Raw genomic sequence first — 19,180 nt, 5'->3', positions numbered from 1 at the left:
TATGCCTAGGAATGGTATAGCTGGATCTTGAGGAAGCACTATTCCTAATTGTCTGAGAAAATGCCAGATTGATTTCCATAGTGGTTGTACAAGTTTACATTCCCACCAGCAGTGGAGGAGTGTTTCCCTTTCTCCACATCCTTTCCAGCATGTATTGTCACTTGAGTTTCTGATCTTAGCCATTCTGATGGTTGTAAGGTGAAATCTCAGGATCATTTGATTTGGATCTCCCTGATGACTAAGGACGTTGAACATTTCTTTAAGTGTTTCTCTGTAATTCTATATTCCAGAAGAATTTTCTTTCTTTTTTTTTTTTCAATGCAGTTTATTCAGGAACCTTGAACAATCATCTGACCCTGGGGAAAGCCAGCCCACAGCTTAAATAGCCTCTGGGTAGCCAACCCCAGCGTGCCTTGTGGGCAACGCAGATAGGTCCACATACATGGAAGCAAGCCAGATCCTCAGCCTTAGCCAAATGTGGAGTTGTTTGTGACAGAGAGCACTCACCATCGGGAAGGTGGAAGGTGGAAACCAGCTCCATCTTTAAGGCCCGGCATTACGCAGCTCTCTACAGTTCCCCCTTTTTGTTTTAGATTCAGAAGAATTTTCTTAATTGAGGTTCTTTCCTCTCAGATGACTCTAACCTTTATCAAGTCCACATAAAACTATCCAGCACATATAGTGAATAAAGGTTAATTATATTTTTATGTATAAACATTACATATGAAAATTTAACTTATTTATTGGAATATAATTCCAATATAACACACTGAATATGATTACATATATTTTTCACTATCAACTATATATAACTATATGTGTGTATAAATGTGTGTGTGTGTGTATATATATATATATATATACATTATTATATATATATATAGTGTGTGTGTGTGTGTGTGTGTGTGTGTGCTGCTGGTGTATGAACTATGACCTCACATACACTACGTAAATTCTGTATCACTGTATACAGGCCTAGCATAACAATATATTTCTTAAAGATAGAAAAACATTAACAGAAAAAGAACAATATCATTGCCTTTTATAATTATTCTTTTGAGTGTTGTTTTTTTTCATAAGGATAATATTGCAAGTCATCTATCTGGCCAAAAGTCTAGGGATCCTGCTAGGAATAAACTCTAGCAGACACAATTAAAAAGAAAATAGTCAGATATTATGAAAGCTTCATAGTATCCATATATGACTAAATTACTGTTAGTGAAATACAACAGATTTCTTGCTTCAATTGAGAGAAGAGATATTTTCAGCAAAAATATATTACCTCAGAAGCTTCTAATAGCTACTAAAATAGACAAATGGTAAATACTTCTTAAAATGTGAATAAAAAATTAAAAACTGTACACCTTATAATAAAGCATTTTAAATATATATACTTCTGAAAATATTAACTTTCATTTATGGGTCTGTTTTTTCTTTAATTAGTACTGTCCCAACATGTCTTCATAAGCAAAAGAAACAAAATCTGCCTTTGAAAATATACTAATGAGGGATCGGGACACGGCTGGGATGCAGAGTTAATAAAATGTAACTGATAAAAAAATTAAAAAAAAGAAAATATACAAATGACTCAATCTACCTCAATACCCAGTTTTACCTCTTTGGCATATACCCAAAAAACACTCCACCCAATCACAAGAACTCTTGCTCAAATATGTTCATTGTGGCTTTATTCATTATAGCCAGAATCTCAAAACAACCTAGATGTCCCTCAATTGAATAGATAATTTAACTGTTGTACATTTAAACAATAGAGCATTACTCAGCTGTTTAAAAAGAAAATGGTATCATGAAATTTGCAGACAAATGGATGGAATTAGAATAGGAGCCCCATAAGGACCAAATATATCTGGGCACAGGGTTTTTTTCTGAAACTTGGTTTCTCCAACCAAGGACCATGTATGGACATAACCTAGAACCTCTGCTCGGATGAAGCCCGTGGCAGCTCAGTAACCAACTGGTTTCCCATAGTAAGGGGAACAGGGACTATTTCTGACAGGAACTCAATGGCAGGCTCTTTGACCTCCCACCCCCCAAGAGAGGAGCAGTCCTGCTAGGCCACAGAGGAGGACTTTGCAGCCAGCCCTGAAGATACCTGATAAAACAGGGCCAGATGAAAGGGGAGGAGGTCCTCCCCAATCAGTGGACTTAGAAAGGGGCAGGGAGGGGCTGAGGGAGGAAGGGTGGGATTGGGAGAGTGGGATTGGGAGGGAATAAGGGAGCGGGATACAGCTGGGATACAGAGTTAATAAAATATAACTAATAATAATAATAATAAATAAATTAAATTAAAAAAAAGCATCCTGAGTGAGGCAACCTAAACACAAAATGATAAATATGGTATGTATTCATTTACAAGGGAAGACAAGTTTTTAAGTAAATGATAACCAAGTCATAATCTGTAGACCCAGAGAGGTTATGTATACTGGAAAGAACTGGAAGGGGAAGTGGACTCTGGGATCTCCTTCGGGGAGAGAAAACATAATAGATTTTATAGGCCCACTGGGGTCAAGTAGGTATGGGAGCAGGTGACCTGGTGTAGAGGAAGACTTGGTACAGTGTGGAGAGAAATAGCTAGAACTGAGGGGTGGCATTTAGAGGATGTGTGGAAACCTAATGCAGTAAAAACTTACTGGAATCAATGAAAGTGGTCTTAATGTGGACCCCTAGTAACGGAAAGTACGTAGTCTTAACTGGTAATCTCTTGTATCCAGGCAAGGCTTTCAGTGGTGGGACTGGGTTGCATTCAACTGAGTTGTTATAGGAGGGCCTGGCTAAATATTCATTTTCTTACTGAGACAGAAGAGGCCTGAGTTTTCCCAATCCTCAGAAAAAGAAACTTGAGTTGCATGAAAAACCACAGAAACTGGTTCAGCCAGCACAACTGGCCTAGGGAGATAAGGTTGCTTAGCTGCTGGTCTGAGCCTCTAAGCCCTGATCAGAGTCACAGATAGCCTTCACAGGCATGGGCCAAGCTCTGACCAGAGTCATGCAGCTCCATAGGCACCAGCCAATCCCAACTGAGATTAGATAGCCAGAGCAGGAATTCCCTCTCTGGCTTTAAAAGGGGTCTTCAACTGCCCTAGGGGCCACCGCCATGTTACAAAGATGGTGGCCCCAGCATGCTGGTCTTCTGTAGCATAAGTGCCCTTTGTTGTTTGCATGCTACTCGAGTCTGAGGTCGTTCTTTCAGCAATTTCTGGACCCTGACAGTTGGCCAGTGGGTCCTATGGAAATCTCCAAATGACCGACCTTGATACAAAGACACTGTTGCTCTACTCAAACTGACAGCGGGGCCTCATTGCCGAGACCAACACCCACACACCTCACTGAACATGGAGATGTCCAGCTGTTGCCTACGTGGAGCCCTCAACCCTACCTTCTATGCTCTTTGGTGCAGCAAGGTACTTTACAGACTCATGAAAAAGAAACATGAACACCAACTCTGCCACAAAATCTTTGACCTACATTCTGTCCTGACTACAAAATATGGCAGGGCAACTGTGGCACAGATAACTGTGGAGTAGCCTACCAAAGTCTGATTTGACCTAAGGCCCAGTCCATGAGAAGGTACCTATACTTGACATTGCTTCTGTAACAGAGAACCACAGACTAGATGGCCCAGAGACCTAGGGTAAAACCATATACTACCAGTCAAAAAAAAAAAAAATCAACAAAATTATTTCTAACAATATTCTGCTATACTCAAGATCAGTTCCTTATCCAGTTATCATTAGAGAGGCTTCCTCTGGCAGCAGATAAGAACAGATGCAAAGAGTCACAGCCAGACATTACGCTGAGAGAGAATCTAAATTGGAGGTCTGCACCAAATTCCTCCTTTCTGAGCTCAGGGAACCTCAAAGAAGAGGAGGTAGAAAGATCATAAGTGCCAAAAGGTATAGAGGACAGCAGGAAAACAAGGCCTTCTGAGGCAACAAAGCAAGGCACATATGAACTCACTGAGACCAAATCAGCAACCAGAGGGCCTTCAGGGGTCTGCATCAGGTCCTCTGTGCACATATTAAAGCTTTTCGATTAGTGTGTTTATGGAACTCCTGACTGTGAAAATGAGTGGGACTCTTCTTGTACCTGCTCTTAAGACACTTTTCATCCTTTTGCATTGCCATATCCAACTTCAATACAATAGTTTTGTTTTTGTTTTTGTTTTTGTTTTTTTTTGCTTCATCGTATTATATTTTACATTGTTGTGATTAGTTGTTATCACTTAGAAGCCATTTCTTTTCTAATGAGAGATATAAAGGGATTGGATCTGGAGGGGAGTGGATACTATAATCAGAATATTGTATGATAAACGAATGTATTTTCAATAAAGGAAAAAAGAAAAACAGAAATTTACTATTCAACAGTTTTTAAGAAGTGGGACTTTAAAGAGAGCCTCATGAATTGGTTAACTCAGGAGTTAGTAACAGCAAGCATGCTAAGTTCTCTATGTTCTGTGCATACTTCTCCTGCCCATCTGACACATTCTGATGCAGTAGTAAGGCTTTTTACCAGAACTTTATCAAACTCTACAACTATGAGCACATGAATCTCTAACTACGTTTATCATTTACCTGGGCTACTATCTGACACCTTAACAGAAAATGGATTCCAAAATCTACCAAGCCTTGAAAAGATATAGAAGGAAGCTTACTGTCCAGAGAAAGAAACAAATCTATAAAAGCTATACACTGTAATGATTTCAACTGAATGATATTCTAGAAAATGCAAACTATGACAACAGAAAATAGAGAAATGACTGCCAACAACTGGAGGGAGGAACAGATGAACTAGTAGGAAACAATAATGTTTACACTATTCTGAATGATACTGTGATGACAGATGACTCTCACACTTTGATCAAAACCTTTAGAGGCAAATACAGGAGAAGGTGGGAGTATGTAAAGGAGAGTAGCAGGACACAAGTGATCTGATAGGAAAAGTGAGAAAAGGGTACTTATTGAAGAGGGTACTAAATACCCTCTTCATACTAAAGAAGGGTGGTGGGAAAAATAACAATAAAAATATCTCACAAGACACAGAAATCATACCTGTTAAGTATTTACCTTTCAATTGCCTACAATACATTTAATAGTGTATAAATTACATAAGTAGTTTAATAAACTTTTCTTATCTGGATGACTTATCTGGATGACTTCCTGCAAGAGCCAAAGACCACCTAACCCAAAAAAACAATACTAGGGAGAATCTACAACCACTAATTTGCTAAGCCACCATAATCTTTAACAATCTGTAAACATCTGTTTTTTTTTATCAATTCAATAACTTTTCTTTTTTCTTTTTTTAATTTTTATTATTAGTTACATTTTTTTAACTCTGTATCCCAGCTATATCCCGCGCCCTCATTCCCTCCCAATCCCATCCTCCCTCCCTCAGCTCCTCCCTTCCCCTTTCCAAGTCCACGGATTGGGGAGGACCTCCTCTGGCCCTGTTTTATCAGGTATCTTCAGGGCTGGCTGCAAAGTCCTCCTCTGTGGCCTAGCAGGACTGCTCCTCCCTTGTGGGGTGGGAGGTCAAAGAGCCTGCCATTGAGTTCCTAAAATGGCTAAAACCAAAAACTCAAATAACAATACATGCTGGAGAGGCTGGAGAGAAAGGGAAACCCTCCTCCATTGCTGGTGGGAATGTAAACTTGTATAACTACTTTGGAAGTCAACTGGCAATTTCTCAGACAATTAGGAATAACACTTCCTCAAGACCCAGCTATATCACTGCTAGGCATATACCCAAAATTCGCTCAAGTAAACAACAAGGACATTTGCTCAACCATGTTTGTAGCAGCTTTATTTGTAATAGCCAGAACCTGGAAACAAGCCAGATGTCCATCAATGGATACAGAAATTGTGGTATTTTTACACAATGGAATACTACTCAGCAATCAAAAAACGAGGAAATCATGAAATTTGCAGGCAAATGGTGGGATCTAAAAAAGATCATTCTGAGTGAGGAATCCCAGGAGAAAGACACACATGGTATATACTCACATCTATAGACCTATAAGATATGACAAACATAATGAAAGCTATACACCTAAAGAAGATAAACAAGAAAGAGGACACAGGGTAAGATGATCAATCGTCACTTAAAAAGACAAATGGGATGTGCACTGGACGTAGGAGAAAACAAGTAACAGGACAGGAGCCTACCACAGAGGGCCTCTGAAAGACTCTACCTAGCAGTGTATCAAAGCAGATACTAAGACTCATAACCAAACCTTCGGCAGAGTGCAGGGAATCATGAAAGAAGGGGGAGTTAGCATGACGTGGAAAGGACAGAAGCTCCACAAGGACCAAATATATCTGGGCACAGAGGTCTTTTCTGAGACTGACACTCCACCAAGGACCATGTATGGATATAACCTAGAACCTCTGCTCGGATGAAGCCTGTGGTAGCTCAGTAACCAATTGGTTTCCCATAGTAAGGGAAACATCTGTTCTTATACCCACAGAAAATTGTAGTCTTCACCCCTCATCAAAGAAAGTTCTCTTTACAGCAGATGGAGACTGCTACAGAAAACCATAACCAATCAAAATGCTGAGTTGTAAAGCCCAGTCCCAGTGGAAACATCTACAAAATAACCCCTGCATCTGAGGCTGAAGGAACCCTGTGAAAGAGTGTGTGGAAAGATTGTAAGGACCAGCGGATCAGGGACTTTACTATAAGGCTACTGTATGTCATCATAATATCAGAAGATACTCCCATAGAGTCTCACCTCTATAACTGCTCAATACTTAGCTAAACAGAAAAGATACTGATGAACATGCTAAAGTGAGCAAGGGTAGTGGCGCATGAGGCCTCAACTCTACAGCCAACTGAGGCGAGAAGTAACATCAATCGGTTGTCCAGTGCTAAACAGTCAGCCCTGAACCACGCATACAAGTAACACTATATGGACTCAACAGGTTATACAGGAATATACACATATATGCAAATATTCATATTCATGCAATAGCAATTAGTGAAAAAGTAGGCCATACATTGATGGAGAGAAGGGGGAGCATATGGGAGGGTCTGGAAGGAGGAAAAGGATGGGAGAAATGACGTAATTATCTCAATTTTTTATTTTAAAAACCTCAGAATGCACAACATGAGAGTATACACCAATATTTACTATAAACATGGTGATGGTGTGCCAGTGCAGGTACACTGATTGTGACAAATGTGCAACTTGGTGCAGGCACATTTTATTGGTAGGAGATTTTATGCCTAGATGGGTGAGGCAAAGAATGTTGACAATGGGGGCATTGTGTATGTACAAAGAGACTAGAAAAATGAGAGTTATCTGTATTTTCCGCTTAAATTTGATGTGACCTAAAAGTATTTACTAAATAAAATGTATTAAAAGTTTTCTTCATAAAAGAAATTGAACTAAAATTAATAAATATCATTTAAGGAGTTCAAATCTTAGACATCACCAAAAACACCTGAACCAAAGCTGAGACTGAGACTGTAACTCTAAAACCTGTGGGAGGAGGGCAGAGATGCTCAACAGCTAAAATGACTGATGGGCTACGTTCTAGCCTGAAAACCAACTGAAAAAGTCAGATATGGTAGCCCTTATCTGCCATTGCTTACCATTAGGTAGAAGGTCAAGACAGGAATACTGCCCAGAGGCAGGACCAGCTGGCAGGGAGTATGCAGTGTGCACTCCTTTAGACCCAGCACTCAAGAGGCAGAGGCAGGCAGGCTCTGAGTGCAAGAGCACCCTAGTCTACAGAGAGAATTCCAGGACAGCCAGAGCTAAAAAAAAAAAAAAAAAAAAAAAAAAAAAAAAAAAAAATTTAAAAAAATTAAAAAAAAAAACTGTCTCAAAACATGGAAAACAAGAACCGATTTCTGAAAGTTCCCTTCTGTCCTCCTCCACATGTGTATATTGACACATGTAGTTGCCAAGGCAAAAAATGAAGCACACTCACACGTGCATGTACCTGTATACATATATACACACATTTCTTTACACTAAAAACAACAAAGATGTAGCTTATAATAGTCAGATAAAAGGCCTCAGCTAGATCCCGCCAATTCATGTACTGAAATATAGCCCCAAATGTGTTGACATTAATAAGTGACTAGGTCATATGTGTGCAGCACTCAGGGATGAGAGTCATCCCTTCAAAGACAAGGTCCAAGAGTTAGGAAGACCGCTCAGTGGGCAAAGCTCTGGCCATGCACACGAAAGGACTGGAGCTTGGATCTCAAGCAGCCATGAAAATGCTAGTCAGGATGGCAGCCTGCCTGTAATCCCAATACTCAAAAAGCAGAGGCAGGGGATTGCCAGAGCAAGGCTGATTCACCAAACTAGCTGTGTCAGTGAGCTCTGGCTTCAAGTAAGACAGCTGCCTCTGAGCTCTACATGCACATGTGCATGCACCTGCACAGACATGCATACCCACACACAGCAAACTTGAAAACATACACCATGCATATCTGCAACAGAACTGAGTAATGGCTTTGATTTACATTACAAAAGTTCACCATGTTCATATGGGATATCCCCTCTCTACATCCATCTATACCTCCCTTTTTTCCTCACCTCTCCTCTCCTCCCCTCTTCTCCTCTTCCCTTCTTCTCTTTCTTATTTAAGAAGGGTTGGAAAAGCCATGTTGTGACCAGCACTATCAGAACTACATGTTGAATGAGGCTTCCTGCCAACAGCCACGTGAGTGAGTAGGTAGATCCTTCAGACCCAAATTATATACAAGCAAAGCCCTGGATGATATCTTCATCTCATCAGAGGTTTTAATGCAGAGCTTCCCAGCTAAAAAGGTTCCTAAATTTCTGACACTGGGACACTGTGTGACATGACAAAGGCTTTTGCTTTAAGCTGCTAAATTTGGGGCTAATTTATTACACAGCAATAGGCAACATATATTTAAATCCTTAATGAACTAGTGAATGTCACTTAGGCTTCCAGATTCATTAGTTCTCATCAGCACTGAATTGCCTAGTGATTTTCCAATTCAACGGTAATTTATGTCCCATGCAAGGAAGGAGGCTCCTTTAAATTTGCTAAAACAGAAATGTTATCTTAAACATCCTTTGGATTTCAAAACAAACAATAAAAATTAGTATAAAATTTGTTGTTTTTCAGTAATGAGTTGACCTAGCTGAAAATCTTATTCATTTTAAGAAGAAACAGAATGAAAATGGGAGTAAGAAAACTTACATTTTTAATTAAAAGAGTTAAAAACATAAACACATATGCTTGTTTTGATAAAAATAATTACACAAGTTTCTTGTTAAGGAAAATATTCAGAATAAATAAGCTTGGTTTAAACAGTTTATTTTCAATAATAAACCTGAAATATCCAATTTCTTAGCAGTTCTTATAGTATTCATAATGCACATAAAAATTAAAGCATTGCCATCACTCAGTCTCAAAAGGATGATTTCCTGGTTTTAAATAGTACTCTGATCAAAGCCACCTGTCAGATACATCAGTACAAAGTGGCTTAATATACTGACCATCTATAAAATAAAGCACTCAATAACCCGGCAAGAGTAGGGAACCAATTTGTAGAGTGTTCTGATGCTAGAATGAAAGGCTCTCACAGCCAATCAATTTTGTTGGTTCTAGAACAAAGCCTAGAGTTCAGACCAGAATTCAAAGTATAGACAAGAGGAAAAGGGAGACACTGGAGGACGGAGGACAGAGTCTGCACCCAGGACCAAACTGAAAACACTGGAAGTATATAAAAGGAACAAGAAGAGGTGTGTCAGAACCACAGAAATATAAAGATAAACAGTAATCATGCTAAAATTTGAACGATATGGGAATCAAAATGTTGAATGCTATGAGAATTGGGGAGTTGGCAGTAAATTCAGGAAGTGAGAACCTGTGTCCATAATCTCACACAGTCTCAACAGCAGGGAACATGACCAATTGGAACACACAGTTCAGCCCAGAGACACAACCTGTCCCAGGACTGACATGTAGAATGAAAGCCTCGTGAAGCAGCAATGTCTTTATTTTCAGATCGAATTCATTGATTTTTTTACTTAAATTACATAGAAAACAATTTATAAAATGTAAATTTGATATCCTAAGGTCCCTCAACTTTTAAGCTCTGTCTTACATAAACTTTTGTTTGTTGTGGTACCATCAACTAATACCAGGGACACACACATATTAAGAAAATGCTCTACCACCAAGCTGCATCCACTTCCCTTTTTAAAACTATCTCTTTTGAGACAGTCTCACAACATTGCTAAGCCTGGTTTCAAACTTGTGATTCTCTTGCCGCATTCTCCTGAGAAGCTGGGTGAGGTGTGAGGTACGTTTGTCCTTTAAAAAAAATCTTGGTATCTGCAAACCTGTAAGATCAGATAAATTGAATTCTCTAAAAATACAATGGAGCCAGGCATCGTGGTGCAAACCTTTGGTCCCAGCACTCCGGGAGGCAGAGGCAGGCATATCACTGTGAAGTTGAGGCCAGCCTGATCTACAAAGAGAGTTCAGGAGAGCCAAGGCTACACAGAGAAACACTGTCTTAGATAGATAGATAGATAGATAGATAGATAGATAGATAGATAGATAGATAGACAGACAGACAGACAGACAATGGTACGGGCAATAATGGTATGGGTGTTCTTGTGTCACTCCTAACAGTGGGGGAAGGGGCTGTCTCTAACTCTTTTGCCTGATTTTGGGACCCCTTTCCTCCTACTAAGTTGCCATGTCCTGCCTTAATATAAGGGGACATGCCTAGTCTTACTGTAACTTGATCTGCCAGGTTGCTGTCCCTGGGAAGCCTACCCTTTTCTGAAGAGAAACAGAGAAGTGGATGTACAGGTAAAGACGAGGTGGGAGATGGGACTCGTAGGAGAAGAGGAAGGGGAAACGGTGGTCGGGACATCATACATGAGAGAAGAATAAATGAAAAAGAAAAAATACAACTGGGTATATAGCTCAGTTGGTAGATAGTTTGCCTGATAGTCAAGAAACTCTGGGTGTGGCCAGCACTGCATACCACAGAGGTAGAAGCAGGAGGGTCAGAAGTCACACTCATCCTCAGCTACGCAGTGAGTTCAGTGAGGCTAGGCTGAGCTACCTTGCCTCAAAAGTAAAAATATAGCTGGGTGCCATGGCACATGTCTGTGATCCCAGAACTCTGACAGGCAGAGGCAGTTGGATCTCTATGAGTTCAAAGCCAGCCTTGCCTACAAAGTGAGTCCAGGACAGAGAAACCATGTCTCAAAAAAACAAAGTGAATGAATAAATGAATGAATGTATTAAAAGAAAATACAATGACAGGCACACCTCCAGTCCTAGCCTGAACTACAAAGCAGTTCTAGGAGAGCTTTAGGCAGGCAGCTAATCACTGTCTAAAGAAAGAACTCCATGTGTACATATGTGCGTGCATGGGAACACATGTGCTAAGGCGCAAATATGGTGTTCAGAGGACACTTCTGGGGAGTCAGTTCTCTCCTTCCACCATGGGTTCCAGAGATGAAGCTCTGGTCATCAGTCTGGCCTATTCTCTTTTGAGACAAGCCTGAGCCTGGTCAGCCAATCCTTTCTTTTCTATCTGAATGTCTTCAATCTGCCTGGTCTCATCGGTTGTAAACTCCACAACTTTCTGGATATGACCATTTAAGAAAAAAGCATCGCAATTACATCAAAGGTAAACCAAATGGGTTAACGTAATTTCCAAATTGAAGTTAGTATTGAGAAATTTTCCTCAGTATAAAAATAAGTGATATCAAGAAAAATGAAGTTATTGAAAGCAACATGGCTTCTGACTAGCAGCCAATCAATCTTTTATCACTTTTAAATGATCTCATTTGGGATTATAATTGTGGCCACAATCCCAGCTTCTATACAAGGTAAATATAGCTAAGCTTTGTTATACAGAAGAAAAGAGTCTGCATGCCTTCGCTCTTTTGATTGTTGAGCCATATATAGTATCTCTCTTTCTGCTTTCTTATAACTGATCGATTATGATGGCAATGTGATTGGAAGAAGATAGGAATGCTACTTATCTCCCACAATGGTTTGCAGTTATACTGTTATATGCTGGTTGTGATCATGGTTTTTAAGTGTTATTAAAGAGATTTCCAAGGCCACAACCACAGGCTGGGTCTTCTTATCATCCCTATAAACTCTGAGTAAATCAAAACTACACGTATGATGACTCAACACTGTACTTAAGCAAAAGATGAAACCTGCCACGAAGAGGTGTATATACAGTAAATGCTGTTGCTCTGGTGATCTGTGCTGGCAGTAATATCTTCTCTGAAACAAAATCTATTGCACACATTGCAGATCAAAGTGCTTCCAAAAAAAGGAGGGAACAACAACATAGAGAAAGCAATGCAGTGCTGCTATCTCTAATTTATTTGTAATTTACCTTCCACGCCTTAAGCAAGTCAATCATATGTCACCTCATGTAGCAAAGCAATAAATTTCAGGTAGCCAAAAATAATAAGAAAAATTATGGCATAATTTTTTCATTCATTATATAAACTACAGAAAAAAAAATCATTGACTTAAATGAACTTTATAACTGTAAGAATTTAAAAATGTATGTCTGCCACCGTCATCAAAACAAAGCGACCGCCTACAGATTGGGAAAGAATCTTCACCAACCCTTTATCTGACAGAGGACTCATATCCAGTATATATAAAGAACTAAAGAAGCTGAAAAGCAGCAAACCAAGTAATCCACTTAAAAAATGGGGAACAGAGCTAAACAGAGAATTCTCTGTAGAGGAATACTGAATGACAGAGAAGCACTTAAAGAAATGCTCAACCTCACTAGCCATTAGGGAAATGCAAATCAAAACAACCCTGAGATTTCACCTTACACCCATCAGAATGGCCAAGATCAAAAACTCAAGTGACAACACATGCTGGAGAGGTTGTGGAGAAAGGGGAACCCTTCTCCACTGCTGGTGGGAATGTAAACTTGTACAACCACTCTGGAAATCAATCTGGCGCTTTCTCAGACAACTAGGAATAGCGCTTCCTCAAAATCCAGCCATACCACTCCTGGGCATATATCCAAAAGAGGCTCAAGTACACAAAAAGGACATTTGCTCAACCATGTTTGTAGCAGCTTTATTTGTAATAGCCAGAAGCTGGAAACAACCCAGATGCCCCTCAACTGAAGAATGGATGCAGAAATTGTGGTACATCTACACAATGGAATATTACTCAGCAATGAAAAATAAGGAAATCATGAAATCTGCAGGTAAATGGTGGGATCTGGAAAGGATCATCCTGAGTGAGTTGTCCCAGAAGCAAAAAGACACACATGGTATATACTCACTCATATAGACATACAACATAGGACAAACCCACTAAAACCTGTGCATCTAAAGAAACCAAGCAAGAGAGAGGACCCTAACTAAAATGTCCAATCCCCATCCGGAAAGGCAAAGAGGATGGACATCAGAAGAAGAAGAAAATAGGAAACAACCTAGGAACCTACCACAGAGGGCCTCTGAAAGCCTCTGCCCTACAGACTATCAAAGCAGATGCTGAGCCTGATGGGCAACTGTTGGGCAGAGTGAATGGAATTTTAGGTAAGAACTGGGAAATAGTAAGAGCTGGAGAGGACAGGGTCTCCACAAGGAGAGCAACAGAACAAGAAAATTTGAACACAGGGAACTTCCCAGAGACTCATACTCCAACCAAGGTCTATTCATAGAGATAACCCAGAACCCCTGCACAGATGTAGCCCAGGGCAGTTCAGAGTCCAATTGGGTTACATAGTAATGGGAAGAGGGACTGCCTCTGACATAATCTGATTGGCCTGCTCTTTGATCACCCCCCCCTGGGGGGGAGCAGCCTTACCAGGCCATAGTAGAGGACAATGCAGCCACTTTTGATGTGAACTAATAGACTAAGATCAGAAAGGAGAGGAGAACCTCCCCTATCAGTGGACTTGGGGAGTGGCATGCATGCAGAGGGAGGTGGGAGGGTGGGATTGGGAGGGGAGGAGGGAGGGGCTTATGGGGGGATGCAGAATGAATAAAGTGTAATTGATGAAAAATTTAAAAAAAAAACCAAAAAAATGTATGTCTGCAAATTATTTTTTTAATAAATGATGTTTGTATATGAAAAGTCCGATATATAAAAAAATAAAATGTTCCTGTAACCTAGTGGACATTCAGGCATTCTACTTCTTTTAATATTAAACATTATATGTAAAAATATTTTAATGGCTAACATGGTAGTTCATGCCTTTAATCCTAGATTTGGGGAGGCAGAGGCAGGTATAGTTTGAGTCCAGCCTGGTCTACAAAGCTTCCAGGCCAGCCATAGTTACATAATGAGAGACTTGTCTAAAGGAAAAACAAAACAAAACTGCAGTCAGCTAATCTCTGTCATAGGAACAGAAATCATACATTGTATAGTCTTGATAACTTAGCGTATTCTGCAGGGCCATACATAGCTCACACCTCCCAAACAATGGCTACTGAACCACATAAATTGAAATACATAGACATGTGTGGTGGCACATGCCTTTAATCCTAGCACTCAGGGAGGCAGAGGCAGGCAAATCACTTTGAGTTTAAGGCCAGCCTGGTCTACAAAAGGAGTCCAGGACAGTCAAGGCTATAGGAAAAACTCTATCTCAAACAAAAAAATAAAAAAATAAAAAAAATAAAAAAAGGAAACATATTACTTGAAATAGCAAGTCTCCCTGAATTACTGAGAGCCACGTGTTTTGCTTCTGAACCACATGCTGAGAAGTGATTGGGGATTTGCACTCTCACCCTCTTCCACATCCCCTTCCAATCTGTGGATCTATATTATTCTCATTACTTGGCTGTTGGGTCCTCAAGCTGTCAGTCATGGCACTCACTGTCTATTATTATTACTGATCTCCTTTGTCACTGTCTTTCTAGTCACATCACACTGCTTTGTTGCTACCCAACCTATCTTTACTCTTCATCACTTTGCCTTCTGTTTCCTTCTCTTCTGAGCTGGCAAACAAAGGAGGTCTGCTCCACAGGTACAGCCAGCCAATCGATATGCCTTCTCCTTTCAATTAAAGAATAAAACAACAAAGGAAGCAGGGAGATCTTTGGTTTCTCTGACCTGTTTTAGTCATAATCTGATACTGAAAGTTTTGTTTGTTATGCAAAATGGACTTAACAGCTTTGTTTTTGTTTAATTTCTAAGCATGGGGTGATTGTAGATACCTAGCCTACAGTCATCTGAGGATTTTTACTACTACAGAACTTTGGAATTAAAAGGAAAGAAAACACATCATATTTGTCGTCTTAAAAGGCAACCCTATACTTACAAATTTCACAAATAAATCTCAGAAAGTTTTATTAAAATCAGATCTTAAATAAACAAGCTTGAGACATAGCTCAGTGCTACAGCACTTGTCTAGCATGTATAACATCCTAGTTCAATCCCTAGTATCACAAATACCCAAAAAAGCTGGGACTGGTTGCCACACCTTCAAGCCTATGATTTCAGTATGTATGTGGCTGTGGCAGAAGAATCATGAGTTTGAAGCCAGCATTGACTACAAAGACAATTTCAAAAACTAGAAGATACATCAGTGGCCAAAAGGCACAGGAAAAAAATATTTAACATCACCAATTATCATAGGACTGTGGATCAAAACTACAGATAGTATATAGACATATTGCATATAGATATATAGTTATGAGTACAGCAATTATTTTTAATGGTTTCATGTAGAGAAATAATCACAACACTATGGAGAAATTAGAACCCTGTGCACTGCTGATGGGAAATAAAAATCGGGTAGTCACTGTGGTAAACAGTATGGCAATTCTTTAAAAACTTACAAACAGAATTACATGTTAGCCAGCTGTTACTATAACAAATATTAAGGTAATCAACATATAAAGAGAAAAGATTTACTTGGGCTCACAATTTTAGGGGTTTCCGTTCATTTTTTGTTCCCCCTATTCCTGTTGTACCTGTGGCAGGGAGCACGTTATGGTGGGAGCAGAAAGGAGCACCCGGCAGGGACAACTTCACTTCTTAGTCAAGAAGCAGAAGCAAAGGGGGGAGGAGGGGCTAAAGTCCCACTATCCTCTTTAAGGTCAAGCCCTCGGTCATGGAAAAACCTCCTTCTTTTTCCCCAGAATTTCTCTAAGGACCAAACATTAAGATATGAACATTCAAGATATAAACTATTCCAAATTACCATGCAATCAAACAGTTTCATTTAAGGATATATAACCAGAAGAAATGAAAATAAATCAAACATGTTTACATGCACAGCAGCAGCATTTGCAGTAACCAAAAAGTAAAAGTAACCCAAGTGTCCACAGATACATTTATACAGTGAGTATTATTTTCAGCTTTTGGGTTCTTGGGGAAAAGGCTGGAGGGATTTGGTTTGTTTGTTTGTTGTTCTGAAACAGGGCTTCTCTGGGTAGCCTTGGCTGTCCTGAACTCACTTTGTTGACCAGGCTGGCCTTGAAAACTCAGAGATCCACCTGCCTCTGCCTCCCAGAGTGTTGGGATTGCAGGTGTTCGCCACCACACATGGCTTATATTCAGCTTTTAAAGGAAGGACTTTCTGACATATGCAATAAAAGAGTTTAAACTTGGGGACATTATCCTAATTTAAATAAGCCAGTCACAAAAGGACAAATGCTGTATAAGTGCACTCATATGCTATGTCCACAGGGGTCAGAGTCATAGACAAAGAGAGAAGCTCCTTTGTTGCTAGGGGCTAAGGGTAGTTGGCAATGAGGAGCTAGTGTTTAAAAGGTATGGAGCTTCACTAGGAAAAATAAATTATCAACATATTGAAATTATTAAAATATTTTATGCTACATGCATTTTTCTATAATGATAAGCTTGGTACAGAAGAAGGAAGTATTCATTAACTATTACCACTACTGGCCAAACCCAATCTAGCAAAAGCAAAGGGCCACAACTCATTATATTAACTGACAAAGGTTGGTGATTAGTTATTTCTCAGTAAAGAGCATGGACATACCTTTACTGTGTACTGACCCTGGATACTCCTCACAAAGCTAAGCTGGTGTGAATAAATACGACCTCTCATAAATATAACAAACCACTGAATATTCATTCTCTAAACTCTTAACCCCTGTACCTTTACTATTCCAAGTGATAACAACTGCATTTCTACCTCAGCTACTCTGCATTCACATAAACCATGCCCCATAACTGCAGAGCCCAGTCCCTCACTGAATCTCTGCTCAACAACCTCTTTAGCAGAGAGGACTGAGCCTGCCCATCTTCCCTCCCACAGCACTCTCAACTTGCTTCATTTTTCTCACGAGCCTTCTCGGTGTTTTTGTTTTTGTTTTTTCATGCATTTGCTATGGATTGCTCTCCACCCACTAGAATAAAAGCAACAGCAGCACAGGACTTATCTGTTTCTTCCACTACTATCTTCTCTGAACATAGGACACATACTGAAGGTGGGTAGCCGATACAGCTAGATGAATGAATAGATTGATGCTCACAGCTTTCTAAATTCTAATTTCCTCTTGATCTGGATACTGTTCTTTCATTTAGAAATGATGCTGTAGTGGAAGCCAAAAACCATTCCAGCCAGCCCTTCAATTCTCATCCCTAGGATGGTTAAAGGGACCAGACTCCTAGTGCAAAAGTAGAAAAGTTTTACAGTACACCCGGTTCCAGCACTGACAATGAAACCCAAATTTAGCTCCTGAAAGAGTTAGTTTCAGACTCAGTTTCAGAATGAATAAGGGTATCTGAGAATAATGACAAACAGAATACTTTTGACAGTGCTTTAAAGCAAAAACAAAACCATGAACCTTTAGCGCATCACCACACTGCACCTATTTAAGAACAAATAAAACAAGGCAGTGGCAGATCCAAAGCACGTAACCTTCCTGCTACAACTTCATTTTTTTTTAAAGATTTGGAGAAAATGGACACGGTTTTAAAATGCAACCTAAACACACTTAGAAGTTACTTGCCCCAAAGGATAAACACTTTGAAAAACGAGAAGCACGTGATAGAGGAGAAAAAAGCCTGCTTTCAAATATAAGTAACTTAGAGGAGAATGTAAGCATCCTACTAACGTTCACACCATACAAGTTTTGAAGGCATTTTATAAGTACACATTAATGTTGAGACGAATGCGTGCCAAAGCTTTAGCGGCGAACACTTTTTGTATAAAAACGAACAAATAAAAAAACAACTTCAAGCAGACAACTGCCATACAGTAAGGTGACAACCAGAGCCTCATGGGCTCTGACACAAAGCTAGCCACCCCAGGACACACGTGCTCCTCCTGCCTGGGGAGTGGACAAGGCAGGTGGAGGCAGGCCTTCCGCCAGGTCTTGGACACAGGTCAAAGAAGTGGCCGGGAGAGGCTGCGTGCCTGACAGTCGGGAACCCGGGGCCAGCATCCCGCCCGAGCCCCAGCCAGGCCGGCCCCTCCTGGGTCTCGGCCCGCGGCGGGCGCGGAGGCTGGCAGCGCTGTCCTCCTACCTGAGCTCCGTCCGCGGCGGCTCGGCTACGGGTCTAGACAGGAGGAGGCGTGGCCTACCAGCTCGCAGGGCGAACTCTCTCTCTCGTCTCCGCTCCGACTTTCCCTCTCGGGATCCGCGCCCCCACCAAGTTGGAGTTGCACTTCCGGGGTCTGCAGGGGGACTTAACGTCATTACGCACGCGACGGCCGCGGCTCCAGCAACCCGGAAATGGGCGGGGCAAATCTCCGTGTATGAGCCTGAGGCGCTGGAGGGTCTAGGAAACCCTTGTTGCTCATGGCCATCCTAAAGCCTGGTCTGCAAGAGTAACTTCATTACACCCTGTGAGGCTGGCCTTAAGCGAATTCCTCATGCCCGTTCTTGGTTTATGTGGCTTCCCCCCGCCCATAATATTCAAAATGAGACAAGAGACCTGGGTTTGAAACATTGCATTTACCACAAATATCAGACAGGAAATTAATGCTAACAAGCTAAAGACAGCTGCTCAGATAAGCAGTGTACTGGTGTTCTGTTTTTCCAAGACAGGCTTGAAATATGCTTCTCTTAGGGTAGATTAGGGGTGAGCACTAGGTGCAAGTGGTTTTAAGTTTTTATGTTTGGGTTTGTTTTGTTTTGCTATCATTTTGCCAATGAAGTCCAAATCCCTTACTGGACACAGAGTGCTCGGAGCTACTGCTGACCAGAGGGAAGGCTGGCAGCTAG

General features: G+C 40.6%; 1 protein-coding gene across 3 annotated transcripts in view; it reads right to left on the bottom strand.

Moving 5' to 3' along the window:
* Window positions 1–18,652, bottom strand: part of Arb2a (ARB2 cotranscriptional regulator A) — a 449,141-nt gene extending 430,489 nt beyond the window's left edge. For 2 of the 3 annotated variants that reach the window (XM_060383605.1, XM_060383607.1), the window contains exon 1: window positions 18,480–18,650. The gene's annotated coding sequence lies outside the window, so the exon portion shown is untranslated. Of the gene's footprint in view, window positions 1–18,479 lie in introns of all 3 variants that reach the window. The other variant, XM_060383606.1, reaches the window with a different exon arrangement.
* Window positions 18,653–19,180: the final 528 nt, after the last annotated feature.

The sequence above is a fragment of the Meriones unguiculatus genome, chromosome 5 (assembly GCF_030254825.1).
Source record: "Meriones unguiculatus strain TT.TT164.6M chromosome 5, Bangor_MerUng_6.1, whole genome shotgun sequence".
NCBI lineage: Eukaryota > Metazoa > Chordata > Mammalia > Rodentia > Muridae > Meriones > Meriones unguiculatus.
The sequence above is the reverse complement of the archived record's forward strand: the minus strand, read 5'-3'. Positions and strand labels throughout refer to the sequence as shown.